Source organism: Nicotiana sylvestris, chromosome 6 (genome assembly GCF_000393655.2).
Source record: "Nicotiana sylvestris chromosome 6, ASM39365v2, whole genome shotgun sequence".
Classification (NCBI taxonomy): domain Eukaryota; kingdom Viridiplantae; phylum Streptophyta; class Magnoliopsida; order Solanales; family Solanaceae; genus Nicotiana; species Nicotiana sylvestris.
Window position 1 is genome coordinate 26,401,807 of NC_091062.1, and position 17,660 is coordinate 26,419,466.

Consider the following 17,660-nt stretch of genomic DNA (forward strand, 5'->3'; position numbering starts at 1 on the left):
TTCGTACATATAATAGAGATTCTTTATATCTAGTCCCTTCATTACTTGGACTGGAGATATAATCAGTAGGCAGCATAATAAACAATGCTTCGAACCTTGAGACGTCCCCTTTGTTGCCTTATTAAAAACCTTCCCGAGAAAACCCGATTGGGATAAAACTCAGGCGAGGGAAAAAGAGTACGACTTGGGCGGCGTCTCTTTTCAGAAGTGGAAGTACTTGAGGTGGGCGACATTCTAGTTATTTTGTAGTAGTTTTCCTTCCATTATTTCTAATTAGAATGCTCATTTGCTTACAACTGCTGTGATTTTATATGGACCGTCCCAGTTTGTTCCCAATTTCCCTTTATTCGGGTCTTTCACCGCTTGTGTGTTAGCTTTTAGCACATAGTCCCCGACTCTGAGTGGTCGTACTTTGGCCTTCTTGTTATAGTACCTTTCTACTTGTTGTTTTTGGGCCGCCATCCTTATGTGTGCCATATCCCTTCGCTTTTCGACCTCATCTTGGTCTTGTTATATGCTTTCATCGTTGCTTGGTCCACTCTCATTGGAGTATCTCAGGCTAGGTTCCCCGACCACAACAGGTATGACTGCGTCAATGCTGTAGACTAGTGAATATGGCGTCTCACCCGTGCTGGTTTTCGGCATTGTTCGGTAGGCCCATAACACCTCTAGCAGCAGTTCCGGCCATGGCCCTTTGGCGTCTTCGAGCTTTTTCATTAATATGTTCAATACTGTTTTATTGGAGGATTCTGCTTAGCCGTTTCTGGCAGGGTGATATGGCGTGAAGAGTATCCGCTTGATGTTCCATTTTTCGAAGAACTCAATCGTTTTTTTCTCGATGAACTAGGGTATGTTGTCGCAACTTATTTCTTTGGGGATGCCGAAGTGGCATATGATGTTTTTCTAGAAGAACGCGATGACTTCTTGTTCATGTATTTGAGCGAACGCACCTGCTTCCACCCATTTGAAAAAATAGTCAATTAAAACCAAAAGGAAGCGTATCTTACCTCGCCCTACTTGGAGGGGTCCGACGATATCCATCCCCCCCGCATTCTTTAGTCAGAACGATATGACCTTATAGTAGTGCGTTCTTTGGTGAGTGATGAAAGCTATTTTCTCCTGGTCTTCTTCTTCCATGAGGATCTGGTTATAACCCGAGTAGGCATCCAAGAAGCTTAGCAACTCGTGTCCTGCTATTGCGTTGATGAGCTAGTCGATATGTGGTAGTGGAAAGGAATCTTTTGGGCATACCTTGTTTAGGTCCGTGAAATCTACACATATCTGCCACTTCCCGTTTTTCTTTTTCACCATGACCACATTGGCGACCCACTGAGGGTATTTTGACTCTCGAACGGAGCCATTTGCAAGTAGCTTATCGATTTCTTCACTGATGGCTTCGTTGATCGTGGCATTGAACTTCCTTCTTATTTGCCGTACTGGCAGGTATGGGGGTCGACATTTAGTTTGTGTTTGGCGATATCCTTTGGGATACCTAGCATATCTGCATGGGAGAAGGCAAATAAATTGGTATGGTTAGTCAAGAATTTATTAAACTTACCTGGTTCTAAGAGGTTGTGCCCGATATAAGCCTTTTTGTGCTGTCATTGATGTCTAGTAGGACGGGATCAAGAATTTCTATCGTTGACTCGGATGCTTCCACGATGTCGGGGTCCTTGATAACGTATGTCCGTACGTCAAGTTTGGCTCCCGACATAGCTAATTGCTAGGCTTCCGTATTTTCCCTTTTGAGTTGTTGGGTGTGGACGCAATCTTGGGCGATGTGATAACATTCTTGTGCGGTGCATTGCTCGCCTTGAATGCTGAATACTCTTCATTGGGTAGGAAACTTGATCACTTGATATAGACTGGAAGGGACCGCTCGCATGGCATGTATCCAAGGGCACCCTATGATGGCGTTGTAGGATGTTTCTGGGTTTATGACATGAAACGTCGTTTCCAGGGTGACTCCTCCAACTAGGACGGGTAGCATTATCTCTCCAGAAGTTCGTTTGACTGCATTATTAAAACCTGTTAGCGTTATGCAACACAATATTATTTTGCCTTCGAGTCTCATATGTACGAGGACTCGAGGATGGATAATACATGCGCCGCTCCTGCCATCTACCATTATTCTTTTTACACCAGTATCTGCAATATGTAAAGTGATAACAAGAGCATCATAGTGAGGGAAAGACAAACCGTCGACATCTAACTTATCGAAGATGATACTGTCTTCGAGGTCATCATAGCGTTCATGGGTGAATGATCGTTTGTGTTTATGTGTGGTGGTGAACTTGACATGATTGATTTCTATGCCATCGCCCTCTCTAATGATCATCTGTATAATGCGAGCGGGAGAAGGCGATTTTGGAAGTCCCTGGGACTGCTCGCGTCCGCGAGCAAAGTTATCCCGTCCTTGATCGCTCAACAGCTCTTCCAGGTATCCCTGGCTTAGCATTCGCACTACCTCTTTTCACATCCCTATGCAATCTTCGGTTTTGTGACCCGTTTCTTAGTGAAATTGACAGAAAGCGTCTGACTTTAGAGTGCAGGGGGTTTGACCTCATCTTTTGCGGCCATTGCACCTTTGTACCGAGTTTATCTAGTGCATACACTATTTCTGAAGGAGAAACACAAAAATTGTAAAGATAGGAGTGGAGGCATACCTTTCTCAAGTTGATATGGTGATGTATGTCGAGGAGGAGCATTCGTGTGCCGCGGTAGAGGCAAGGCAGACGTCCATATGTAAGGCTGATGCCTTTCTTGGCCGAGACGGATCCCCGACTGATCTCTTCAACCGTCATCGCGACAATATTTCCTTGCTTCAATTTAAAATGACGTCAACCATTGGGTCAGACCATTGAGTTCGTCCTCGTCAGCTCATACCTCGGCGCAGTAGGCATTATGAATTTCTTCCCAAGTAGTTGGAGGGTATTTCATGAGCCTGTTTAGCAATTTTTTGGTCTCCCTCGACCCGTTCCTGTTTAGTCCGTTCTGGAAGGCTGCTATTGCCATTCCCTCTGACATATTCGACGAGCTATTCTCTCCTTGTTGAATCGAGGTAAGAAGTCCCTGAGTCCCTCGGCGTGCATCTGTCTTACGGTAAATATATTGCTTACCCTAGCTTCTTCTTTTTTGGCTCCTGCGTGGGCGGTGACAAATTTGTCTGCCATTTCCTCGAACGTTGCTATCGAGTGTGCCGGTAGTTGAGAGTACCATGTCAAGGCTCCCCCTGTTAGGGTTTCGCCGAACGTTTTCAATAGCACCGATGGTACCTGCTCTTTTGAAAGATCGTTACCTTTTACTATGACGTAGTGGATGATATGATCTTCTGGATCGGTAGTACGATCATATATTTTTAAGTAGGGCGGCATTTTGAATGGTCTTTGGAATGGTGTACGGGGTAGCTTCTTCACTGTATGGTTGCTCAATGAATCGACCAATGTCGCGTTTTGGCAACAACTTTGGGGCGCCTGGTATTTTGTCAACCCTCTCTTGGTGTTCCTTCATTTGGTCACGGAGTGCCTTATTCTCATTTTCTATCTCCTTCATTTTCTTTGAAACGGCTGCAAGCGTATCATTACCTGCGTCATTAGTGACATGAGTGTTACCTGTACGGGGGGCATCTTGCTCATCAACGTTTATCGTGACATTTGCATCTACAACATTCTTGTTATCATTTAGGCGGGTTTATCAAGTATGGTGTCCAGAGTACTTGTTAGACATTCTTCCAGCAGTCTTCTTACCATCGGTGGTGCCTTTCCTGTTGTAGAAGTGGAGGATTCCTTCTCGCGCAAAGCAGTTATGCTTTCGTGCGGGGGAGGTGAAGCGTCTCCCCTAGGTGTGGTGTTCGGTGTCTCGTTTTCGTTATCTTCCCTGTTGTCTTCGTTGATGGTGTTCAGGAGGTTGGTTGTGATGCTTACTATTGCTTTTTGCCTTGCATCTCCTTTCCCTGCCATTGTTAATATGTGCAGAGCTAGGAAGAGGCGATTATCCCTCTCAAGGGTCTAGATGAGACTAAAATCTTAGCTAAAGAAATTCCCACAGACGGCGCCAAATTGTTTGACCAAAAGATATCGAAACCTTTTTTATTAAATCAATTAATGAGGATGAAGAGGTAAATCTGAGCCAAGCATAATAAAATCTAGATTAAAAGCTGCAAGGGATGAACAAGGTAAATAATGCTTCTTAATATGTCGAAACCAAATGATTAAGCATAAATATGATAACTTCGAATGTAGAGAAATATTGCAATGGATGCTATTAGCCAAGATAAAAAATGATGTGTGGATTCGAGAACTGTAATAAGCAAAAGTTATCTTGTCTGTATTCACTTTTCGATCCCCCTTTACAAAATCTTCTCCCTCTATTTATAAGGTACAATCCCCTCTTGAATCCTAAAAAGTATAACATAAAGAATATTCGAAAAGCATATTCCTACTGTCTCCTACTATGCCTACACTACTACAAATATTGTGTGTTTACTAACCGCTGTCAGTCGTCACCCTTTACAACGACCAAAGGACGTTGCGTCATAACGGTCTTGTCCCTCGCCGTACTCGTTAGTGGTCGTGGTCGTCCAAATTTGGACTTATACAACCATGACACAAATTTATCTGAACCTTTTATTATATCAATTCAATGAATACATGACACGTACTGTAGTGAATTAGTACATACATTTATAACTTAACCATGGTAATTAGTTTGGTTGTGCTTAAACACTAGGTTCGAATTATTTTTTACCCTTCCACCACTGACCACCCCCCTCGGCCCCTCCAAATCAGCCACACCAAAAATAGAAGTAATGGATGAGCTATATAAAGTCCTGAATCCAAGCAAGATAATGAGCAAGACCCGGGCATTTCAAAACAGACGTTACTGTACTACTATGCGTAAATCACTTCAAATCACGTATAACATGAGATGAACCAAAATTATCTAAAACCATAACCCTATCCTACCACTAAATAATTTCCATTTTTTTCCACTTTCCACCCCACGTAACAAGAAACCAATAATATATATACCTATAGCCTGAGACACAACTTCATTTTCTCTTTCCATAACCCTACCCCCCCCCCCCCTCCAAAACAAAAAAAAAATATGAATTTCCGCCTATGTATACTTTTCTTTTTCTCACTAGCCATGATAATTAATCCAATTTCATCGTCATATAATGATTTCAAGAATCTGTACAAAAACTTCGATCCGCTATCGATCATGCATGGCGGCCATGCAACTGCAGCTTCAACGAGGAAATGCAATGGCCTTATTGGAAATTGTATAAAGGAGGAAGAAGAAATGATGATGGAATCCGATATTAGTCGTCGAGTCTTACGAGGACAAAATCGCCATATTAGCTATGCAGCATTGTCCAGAAACAATATTCCTTGTAATGTTCGAGGTGCGTCTTATTACAATTGTCATTCCCAACAGAGAGTTAATCCTTATCGTCGTGGTTGCAGTCAAATTACACGCTGCGCTAGGAGTAACTCTTGAATCTCTCGACTGCTTTATTAAAAAGACTGTTTAATTTGTTCAGAACTTTGGTTAAGAGTAGTTATAGCTAGATCCTTTTCTTGTACTAGGAGGTGAAAAGTATCTTATTCTGTCCCATGCTGTCTCACAGTACAGTAACATCTACCTACACAAGTTCAGTGAGGACATAGATCTGCTTTGTATTTTTGATTTTGTGTTTTTATTTCCTTTTGTTGCGCCCAGGATTGGTAGATCTGAGGCGTAGTCATAGTGGTTATTCCGAAGTGTATGTGCTTTTGTTAATTAATGTTTTTTTTCATGAGATGTAAATTTCGCTAAGACGAGAGATTTGAAATTTACACTTTTTGTGTATTATGTATTTTTGGTTTAATTTTCTTATCAATCTCGTAAGATTTTTATTCTGCTTATTCGCTACAAACTCATATCTAAATGTCTTCATTCTCGAAATCTCAGATCCACAATGCATTGCTTAGTACCCTAGTTAGGGCTGGCGTGAAACCTCTACTTCTGGACTTTTGCCGTCTTTGTTGGTAGAATATAAACTCTGAAAATAGAAAATTATAAAGTAACGTTCACATCTATATTATATTAAAAGGAGAGTAGTATGCATTGTAGTTAAGCCAAGTGGCAAGCTAAAATGAAGCCACTTGGCAATTTTAAGACAACATTAATAATTAAAAATTATAGATGGAAACATAATTAATGGAAGTAGTTGAATTAATCTTATACATAATCTAAATAGATCTTAGACAAATTTTATTTATATATCTATATTTATATTTATATGTATATTGATATCTACATCTATATCTATATTTTGTATCTATATATTGATCCACACATAGATTTTCTTTATTACCTGGAAATATGGAGGTGAAAAATTAATTGAAAAGCTATAATAGAAACTAAATAAAAAATATAAAAAGACGTAATTGAGACAATTTATGACTATTTATACTTTGGAGTGTGTTAAAATATAAAATAAAGTAGCGTCTTAAGAATAAGACACATAGCAAAGTAAGACAAAACAAATAATAATTTAGGAAAGACTTAGGATAAAGTTAAAAGGATAAGAAGAAAATATAATGTATTAATTTTGTATCACATTCGAAGATTTGAAAAATCTTCATTTTTAATTGGACTAATAAATGCCTAAAGTTATGGGATATTGCAAATCCTATTAAACTTCTTTGTCGCTTTAATTTTAGGCATTTAAAAGGGTTATTTGCAAGAAATATATATATATTTGAAAGGGTAACATCGAAAGATTTTTTTTTTTGAAGACTACATTCTTTTTCCTAATTTGACATTGAGTTTTTGTAATATTGTTAACTTCTGGGAAAATCAAAAAATTTATAAACCAAATTCCAAGAGAATATATGTGTGTATAAATTATTACAAGAAATTAAAAGAAAAGAGAATATATATATATATATAATTTCAATGTAGAAATATATGGAAGGATAAGACTTATTTGATTTTTGAAAAGAGAAAGTGTGTGTGTGAGTGTTTATATATATTATATTAAGCCAAGTGACAAACTATTATAGAGCCACTTGACAATTTAGGATAGTATTAATACTAATACTTAATTTAAATTAAAACATATTTTTTCGAATCTCAATGAAAAGAAAGTAAATATTTTTGTAAAGATATTGTCTGACGTATCTTAATTAATAAATTTTAAAAAAAATTACATTGGAAGATTAAAAAAACGCCTCTATCTTAATTAATTATAAAGATAAAAATATAGGTATTATAAAAAATATGATAAATTTAAACATTAATATGGACAACATAATTTAAAAAATTAAAATAAAAAGAGAAAAATATATATAAATAAATAATTTTAACGTACAAACTATTATAGAGCCACTTGGCAATTTAGGATAGTATTAATACTAATACTTAATTTAAATTAAAATATATTTTTTCGAATCTCAATGAAAAGAAAGTAAATATTTTTGTAAAGATATTGTCTGACGTATCTTAATTAATAAAATTTTAAAAAAAAATTACACTGGAAGATTAAAAAAATGCCTCTATCTTAATTAATTATAAAGATAAAAATATAGGTATTATAAAAAATATGATAAATTTAAACATTAATATGGACAACATAATTTAAAAAATTAAAAGAAAAAGAGAAAAATATATATAAATAAATAATTTTAACGTAGAAATATTTGGAAGAATAAGACTTATTTGAATTTTGAGAAGAGAAAGTATTTTAAACAATAATGAATAAAATTTGCATTGTGGTTAAGCCACGTGACAAACTACTATAAAATCACTTGGCAATTTAGATAATATTAATACTAATACTTAATTTAAATTTAATTTTTTTTGAATCTGAATGAAAAGAAAGTGAATATTTTTGTAAAAATATTGTCTGCCCTATCTTAATTAATAAAATCTAAAAAATAAATAAATTGAAAGATAAAAATAACGCCTTTATCTTAATTAATTATAAAGATAAGAATATAGGTATTATAAAAAATATGATAAATTTAAAAATTAATATGAACAATAGATCAAAAGAATAAAAGTAAATAAAACATTTTACTACAAGAAAAAAAAACATATTTTTATTTATAATGTATTATAATGGAAGTAACGGACAAGACTATGATAATTTTAAGTTATGGGTAATGCATTATGGACAAGAAATTATGAGTAATTTTAAGAGATTTGAGAAATTTCTATTTTTTATTAACATTTGTTTAATGATTATATATAAATTTTATCTGAAAGATTAATATTTTAAAGTTATTTGCACATAAATCAAATAACTCAAATCATAGGTTTGTATCCGCGCATCGCGCGGGTAATAATACTAGTAGTCAATTAATACGACAATAATTTACAGCGTTAGGGACATTCAAGATGAAATTATTTAATTCCTTAATTTTTTACCTCTAGCTCCCAACTGAATTATCCATGTACGGATGGTATAACTGTGCGGTATGAAAGATAAAGAGCCCGGTTGGATGAGTTTGTTTTAAGTGACTTTTAAGCCAAAATAGCTTTTAAGACATAAGTTAGGAATTCTAACTTTTTGTTTTTGGCTTATTTTTGTCATTTTTAGCTTAAAAACAAGTGCTTAAAAGCACTTTTTTACTTTATTCAAACACTACAAAATGACTTAAAAGTTATTTTAACTTAAAAGCACTTAAAACAATCCAATCCAAACATGCTCAAAGTTTTTCAATATAAGATTTTCTATCAAGTCAGAGAAAATGTCTTGACAATAATAAGTTTAGGATTAAGTAACAGTTCATTCTTTGTAAAAGTTACCTCTCTTCTGTTGCTAGTCATTTATTTTCATAATAATTAAAAAAAATACTAGTAATGCTTTGTTATCATAAAAGATACGGTTTCATCTTTTTGAAGAAAAAACAAAAAGAAAGAAAAAGGTAGAAATGGCGTGGGGTAGCTACTGTTTAAGCTGGTATTTACTTTTTATCCTACATTTTTAATGCTTAGCAATAGTAGCCACTAGTCTATTAAAAATAATATGAAAAGATTGTGTTACCCTTTCTTCCCCAAACGGAAATACACTGATGCATTCAAAACATAAAGACTTCGTTTTAATTTGCGCTTGTTCACTACTGTTATGATTGACAACGATGCTTTTGGTTTTGAAAACAGCTGCTAATACAAAAATTGCGGATTCTGAGTCAAATGATGATAGTGACGAAGAAGTTCCTTATGATATTGATCCAGAGATAGAAATAGTCTCGCAAAATGTTGAACAGAAAACTCCTTCAGACACTTCAGATGAAATACAAGTACTTGGTAGCAAGGAAATGTAGTCTTGAAGTCCTAAAGTTAAGTTCAATAGTTAAGGACAGACAGTTCTTAACTTACAGTTACAAGTTCTAAAGTTAAGGACAGACAGTCCTTAACTTATAGTTACAAGTTCAAAAGTTAAGGACAGACAGTCCTTATCTTACAGTTACAAGTTCAAAAGTTAAGGACAATAGATCCTTTAACTTTGATTTCCAAGTTCAAAAGTTAAGGACATATAGTCCTTAACTTACATGAGTTACACGTTCAAAAGTTAAGGACAACCAGTCCTTAACTTACAGTTACAAGTTCAAAAGTTAAGGACAATAGGTCCTTAACTTTAACTTACAAGTTCAAAAGTTAAGGACGATTGGTCTTGAAGTTTGAGTTCCAAGTTCAAAAGTTAAGGACACGTAGCCTTGAAGTCCTGAACTTAGAGTTCCAAGTTCAAAAGTTAAGGACATGTAGTCCTGAAGTCCAGAACTTAGAGTTACAGGTTCAAAAGTTAAGGACATGCAGTCCTGAACTTAGAGTTCCAAGTTCAAAAGTTAAGGACATGTAGTCCTGAAGTTAAGGACATAAGTAGAAGGATATTTTCGTCCGGGCAGCTAAAGTTTATTAAAGCAATGGCTAAAGACTAAAGACATTTTAAACGGTGACTTAAAAATAAATACATATATTATTAGTGGTCAACCGTGCACTTCCCGAGAAAAAGAGGCTTTCATGTTATAGGGGCAAAGCACATGGCTTCTTCAAATTTTCGTAAAGACGAATCAACTCAACATAACACACGACCATTTCCTCTATACATGCTATGTTTTTCAGAGCCTTCAACCTCCCTGACGTCCACAAAATTACTTCTCACTCAACAAACTACATTTTTTCTTGTTCTTCGGCTTAGGCATGGTTTCTTTTTAAAAAAAAGGCGAAGACTGTTATTTGGTCACGTTAGATGTTACAGCACGCCAATAAATATGTAAGACATATCTTTTGCATATAATTAAATGTTTTACCATTTGATTATGGTTAAGTAATGTATTTTTGTTTGATGTATTTAATTCTTATGATTAATATTTAGTTAGGTGTAAACATTCATGTACAGATAAATAATTTATCATTATTTGGTCATCATGTCTCATTTTCACTCGTTATAAATAGAGTTAATTCTGCGATTATCTCGAATAGAATATGAGACAATTGCATTCATGAAAATTTCATTAAGATATTGTATTTAGGGGCATTTGCATCTATACCCACTTTTTGGGTCACGTTTTAACTTGTGTCCGCTTTGCAAAAAAAATTGCAAGTGTACCCACTTTTTCGCGTAACTTCAGCATACGGGGCTGAAGTAGCAAATGTAATCACGCAAAACTTCAGCATTCTAGTAGACGGGCCTGAAGTAGTAAAAATTGTTGAACCAAGTGTGCTGAGGTTTTTGTTTGTAATTGCTGAACTTAAGCATAGTAGCTGAAGTTTTGTTCTCTATTTGCTGAAGTTTTTGTTTGTAATTGCTGAACTTAGGCATATTAGCTGAAGTTTTGTTCTCTATTTGCTGAAGTTTTTGTTTGTAATTGTTGAACTTAAGCATAGTAGCTGAAGTTTTGTTCTTTATTTGCTGAAGTTTTTGTTTGTAATTGCACTAAATAAGCTGAAGTCTTTTTGTCCCGGATTCATTAGTTTTGTCATTAAGCTTTTTCAAAAACTTCAGCAGAAGATGTTGAAGTTATTTAGTTCATTTATAAAACTTCAGCACTAAATAAGCTGAAGTTTTTTTTATCCTGGATTCATTAGTTTTGTCTATTAGCTTTTTCAAAAACTTCAGCAGAAGATGCTGAAGTTATTTAGTTCATTTATAAAAACTTCAGCACTAAATAAGCTGAAGTTCTTTTTGTCCTGGATTCATTAGTTTTGTCATAAAGCTTTTTCAAAAACTTCAGCAGAAGATGCTGAAGTTACTTAGTTCATTTGTAAAAAATTCAATACTATATAAGGTGACGTTTTTGAAAAAGCTTTCTAACATACTAGATAAATAATCAGATTGCCTACAGTATCTAAATCATAAATTTTGGAAACAATAAACGTGAAAAGAACAGAATTATCATGAAAAGAATCACTAAGTGTGAAATAAACTTTTCGTACGTGAAAATATTTACAAACCTCCATTAGCAGAGCCTCGATTTGCGTGCGCAGTCCGGGCATGTAGCCGGAAAGCTTAAATGTGAAAATCTGTTAAAAATGATAAGTTTTGACTGTAAAATGAATAAATTTGACTTTGGTCAACGTTTTAGGTAAACGGACTCATACCTATAATTTGACGGTCCTGGAGGGTCTGTAGGAAAATATGGGACTTGGGCATATGCCCGGAATCGAATTCCAAGGTCCCAAGCCCGAGAAATAAATTTTTAAAGGAAATTATTTTCTGAAATTGTTTAAGGAAAATTGAAATGAAATTTTGCTTAGAACATGATGGTATCGGGCCAGTATTTTGGTTCCGGTGCCCGGTACAGGTCTTATATATGATTTAAGACGTTTCTGTGGAATTTGGTGAAAAACGATGTCATATGACGTGATTCGGACTTAAATCGCAAAGTTGATGTTTAAAGAAGTTTTGAGAAAATTTCATTGATCTCGAGATTTAATTTGATGTTCATGATATTATTTTGATGATTTGATTGCATGAATAAGTTCATAGGATGTTTTTGAGGTTTTGTGTGCACTTGGTTTGGAGTTCCGAGGGCTCGAGTGAGTTTTGGGTAGGTTCCGGGATGTTTTAGGCTTAAACCAGTAGTTGCAGGCCTCTAAACCCACCAATGCGGTCCGCGGTCGGCCTTGTGCGGTGCGCGGTGTAGGGCTGTGCGGCCACAGTCGACTTTGTGCGGTCCGCATAGGGACGCTGCTGTGCGGCCGCAATCGACTTTGTGCAGTCCGCACAGAGCACTGGACCACAGTACCCTCAAGAAGGCCTGTGGGGCCGCAATCCATTTTGTGCAGTCCGCACAGGGGGTCTGAAAATGGTATAAATAGACGGGATTTTCAGTCATTATTCATTTTTCAAAACCCCAAAAACATAAGAGGAGATTTTTCAAACAACCTTTTTTCTCCAAATCAATTGTAAGTCGTTTTTAACTAGTTTTCTTCAATCATTAACATCTTTTAACATGATTTCAACTTCAAATCAATAATTTTCACGGGGAAAATTGGGTGTTTTGGGTAGAATCTAGGTTTTTCAAAAATTGGGGATTTGGACCTCGATTTGAGGTCCGATTTAAAAACAAATTACATATTTGAGCTCATGGGGGAATGGGTAATCGGGTTTTGGTTCGAACCTCGGGTTTTGACCACGTGGGCTCGGGGGCAATTTTGACTTTTTGGGTAAAACTTTGGAAAACGCATTTTCATGCATTCAAATTGATTCATTTAGCGTTTATTGGTGTAATTAAGTAACTTGTAGCTAGATACGAGCGAATTGGCGGAGGAATCAAGGGATAAAGCTATAATTGAAACTTGAGTTATGTACGAGGCATTGAGGTAAGTGTTTGGTCTAACCTTAGCTTGAGGGATTAGGAGTTGTGTCTTAATTGCTACATGCTAAAGGTGGAGTACGACGTATAGGCATGGTGACGAGTATCTATACGTTGGTATTAAGCATGCTCGTGAGTCTTCTATTATAATTGTTATGACTCCGTTGTGGTTTTATTGCGCTTCATATGTTATTATCACCATTGTTTTCCTTTGCCGGGATGATTGTTGGATATTAATGATCCCTTGTCGGGATGTTTGTTTTGATAGTATTGTTCCCTTGCCAGGATGTTGTTGAAATATCATTGTTCCCTTGCCGAGAAGTTGTTATATTACTCTTGTTCCCTTGTCGGAATTCCTTGTGATTATTGTTGGCTTGTAACTGGGAGCGGGTGGTACGCCTACCACAAGATATAATGAAATAGGAGCGGGTGGTAGGCCTACCACAAGATATGATGAAATGGGAGCGGGTAGTACACCTACCACGAGATTTAATGAAATGGGAGTGGGTGGTACGCCTACCACAAGATGTGATGAAATGGGAGCGGGTGGTACGCCTACCACAAGATAAGATGAAATAGGAGCGAGTGGTATGCATACCACGAGATTTAATGAAATGGGAGCGGGTGGTACGCCTACCACAAGATATGAGAAATGGGATCGGGCTGCACGCCTGCAACAAGATGTAAACTGAAAGTGAAATTGGCCTTTATTTTCTTTATCCTTGTTAGAAGTTAAATTTTGGTTTCCTTATAATTTTATTGAGATTCTGTCTTATCTGTTATTCCCCAAAGCATGTTTTCTCCTCCCTAGTTTTAATTGTTTAGTTCTATATTTCTTTTCCGTTGTATATATATATATATATAATCGCACAAGTTTATCTGGAGTCTGGTCCTATTCTCGTCACTACCTCGCCGGGGTTAGGTCAGGCACTTACCAGCACATGGGGTCGGTTGTGCTGATGCTACACTCTGCACTTATGTGCAGATACCAGAGCAGCACTAGGTCAGCAGTAGTAGCTTGGGAGCTAGCCTTCAGTCCATCGAGATTCCGAGGTAGTCCTGCAGGCATTTGCAGGCCCGACGTCTCTTCTATCAGTTATTTTGTTCTATTATCATTGTATCCAAGACAGACCGTGTTCCTTCTTTCAAATGTTTGTATGTAGTAATCATAGATAGTCCGTGAAAGTTGTGACACCAGTTTCTGGGTAGAGGCATATGTTGATTTCCGTATTATTTTAGTTTATTTTGTTTAAGTCTTCCACTTAATCTCATATTCCGCTATTATTTAAATGTTTATCACCTGTTAAAGCAAGTTGCTAAAAAGGATTAAAACAAAGAAGTAAAGAATTTTCTAATTTTCGTGGCTTACCTAGCTTCTACGAGTAGGCGCCATCACAACTCCCAAGGGTGGGAAATCCGGGTCGTGACAAGTTGGTATCAGAGCTCTAGGTTACATAGGTCTCACAATTTACGGACAAGCTCAGTAGAGGCTGAGGGATCGGTACGGAGACATTTGTATTTATCACCAAAGGCTACACGGTTAGGAAAAACTTCACATTCGTTCCTTCTTGTCGTGCAGTTTGTTTCTCAATGCTAATTGAATTTCTACTTTGTTCTTTCGCAGAGGGCGAGAATACGCGCTTCCTCATCCACCGCTCAGTAGCCCGAGCCCCCCGAAGCAGCTTCCACGAGGGGCAGAGGGCTAGGCCGAGGCCGTGCTAGAGGCCGAGGTAGGGGTGGAGTTCAGCCCTTAGCAGCAGCACCAGTGACGGAGCCTCGGGTTGATTTTGATGAAGAGGTTCCGGCCCTAGCAGTTCCGGTGGGCCCAGCTCAGGTCCCAGAGGGGTTTATTGCTACCCCAGTTCTTCAGGATGCTCTGGTCCATTTAGTGGGCCTCATGGAGAGTGTCACCCGGGTAGGCTTGCTTCCTGTAGCACCAGCCGTCTCTCAGGCGGGAGGAGGGGCCCAGACTCCTGCTACTCGCACTCCAAAGCAGGTAGCTCCCCAGATTCAGACTCTAGCGGTTCAGCCAGTTAGAGCGGTTCAGCCGAGTGTGGTAGCTCAGACCGGCGATGGAGCGGCTATGTCTGCCGATGCTTTGTGGAGGCTGGATAGGTTCACCAAGCTCTTCACTACTACTTTTAGTGGTGCTTCTTCTGAGGATCCCCAGGATTATCTATACAGCTGCCACGAGGTTCTCAGGAACATGGGGATTGTTGAGACCAATAGGGTCGATTTTGCTATATTTAGTTTGTCGGGATCCGCCAAGACTTGGTGGAGGGATTTTTGTTTGGCTAGACCAGCCGGATCGCCAGCCTTGACTTGGGAGCAGTTTGCACATCTATTTCTGGAGAAGTTTCTCCCCATTACTCAAAGAGAGGCCTATCGGAGGCAGTTTGAGCGCCTCCAGCAGGGTTCCATGACTGTAACCCATTATGAGACCAGCTTCATCGACTTAGCTCGCCATGATCTTGTCATACTTCCTACCGAGAGAGAGGGTGAGGAGGTTTATTGATGGTCTTATTCAGCCGATTCGTCTTCAGATGGCTAGGGAGACTGGGAGTGAGATATCTTTCTAGGAGGCGGCCAATATGACTAGGAGAGTAGAGATAGTTCTGTCATAGGGAGGTGGTCATGGGCCAGATAAGAGGCCCCGTCATTCAGGCAGATTCAGTGGTACCTCGTCTGGAGGTAGATATTCATATGGTAGAGGCCATCCCCCTAGGCCTTTCCAGGCAGCACTCCAGGTTTCTCACGGTGCGTCAGGTAGCCGTGGTCCTTAGATGCACTATTCTGATTAGTAGTCCTACAGTGTGCCACCAGCACCTATCAGTGCACCACCGCTTCAGAATTTCCAGGGTCGTTAGCCCCAGCAGCCGAGGGCTTGTTTTACTTGTGGCGACACGAGGCACATTGCTAGGTATTCCCCTCGAGCTTCGAGCTGTTTTTCGCATCAGGGTTCCTGTGCTATGGTTTAGGCACAAGGTGTCCCACATGCCGCCCAGCCAGCTAGAGGTGGGGGTAGATGTGCTAGAGGTGGAGGTAGAGGTGCTAGAGGTGGAGCTCAGGCCGCTAGAGGTAGAGGCTAGCTAGCTGCAGGCCATCCCAAAGATGTAGTTCAGGGTGGTGGGCCCAGCCCCAATGCTATGCTCTCCCAGCCAGGCCCGAGGCTGAGGCTAAGGCTTCAGATGTAGTTATTATAGGTACGGTTCTAGTTTGTGATAGAGATGCTTCAGTGTTGTTTGATCCAGGGTCTACATACTCGTGTGTGTCATCCTATTTTGCACCGTATTTGATCATGCCTAGCGATTCATTGAGTGTTCCTATTTATGCGTCTACACCGGTGGGTGATTTTATTGTGGTTGATCGAGTCCATCGTTCTTGTGTTGTGGTGATTAGGGGTCTTGAGACTCGTGTAGATTTGTTGCTTTTAGACATGGTCGATTTCGATGTTATATTGGGGATGGACTGGTTATCACCTTACCACGCTATCATGGATTGTAATGCCAAGACTGTGACATTAACTTTACTGAGTTTTCCTCGTTTAGAGTGGAGAGGGACTCCTATTCATTCTACCCGTAGTGTTATCTCTTATGTGAAGGCTCGGTGTATGGTCGAGAAGGGGTGTTTGTCCTATTTGGCATATGTTCGTGATTCTAGTGCGGAGGTTTCTTCTATTGATTCTATGCCCGTTGTTTGTAAGTTTCCTGAGGTTTTCCCTTCAGACCTGCCGAGTATGCCACCTAACAGGGATATTGATTTCTGCATTGATTTGGCTTCGGGCACTCAGCCCATTTCTATCCTGCCGTATCGTATGGCCCCGCCTAAGTTAAACTAGCTGAAGAAGCAGTTGCAAGACTTGCTTGAGAAGGGTTTCATTAGGCCGAGTGTTTTGCTTGGGGTGCACCGGTGTTGTTTGTTAAGAAGAAGGACGGATCGATGAGAATGTATATTGATTACCAGCAGTTGAACAAAGTTACAATCAAGAATAAGTATCCATTGCCGAGGATTGATGATTTGTTTGATCAGCTTCAGGGTGCCTGGGTATTTTTGAAGATTGACTTGAGATCTGGCTACCATCAGTTGAGGATTAGAGCATCCGATGCCCCTAAGACAGCTTTTCACACTCGGTACGGGCATTATGAGTTCTTGGTTATGTCATTCGGGTTAACAAATGCCCCAGCAGCTTTTATGGATTTGATGAACCGAGTGTTCAGGCCTTATTTAGATTTGTTCGTGATAGTCTTCATTGACGATATTTTGATATATTCCCGCAGCAAGGAGGAGCACGAGCAGCATCTCAGAGTGGTTCTTCAAACTCTGAGGGATAGTCAGTTATCTGCTAAGTTCTCGAAGTGTGAGTTCTGGTTGAGTTCAGTTGCATTTCTAGGTCATGTTGTATCAGCGGAGGGTATTCAAGTTGATCCAAAGAAGATTGAGGCAGTCAAGAACTGGCCTAAACCAGCATCAGCTATAGAGATTTGGAGTTTCTTGGGATTGGTAGGCTACTATCGTCAGTTCGTGGAGGGGTTTTCATCCATCGCAGCCCCGATGACCAGGTTGACCCAGAAGGGTGCCCATTTTAGATGGTCGGACGAGTGTGAGGCGAGCTTTCAGAAGCTCAAGACAGCTCTATCTACGGCACCAGTGTTGGTTTTGCTCACAGGTTCAGGGCCTTATACAGTTTATTGTGATGCATCTCGTGTTGGGCTTGGTGCAGTGTTGATGTAGGATGGCAAGGTCATTGCTTATGCTTCGCGACAGTTGAAGATTCATGAGAAGAATTATCCGGTTCATGATTTGGAGTTGGCAGCCATTGTTCACACATTGAAGATTTGGAGACATTAT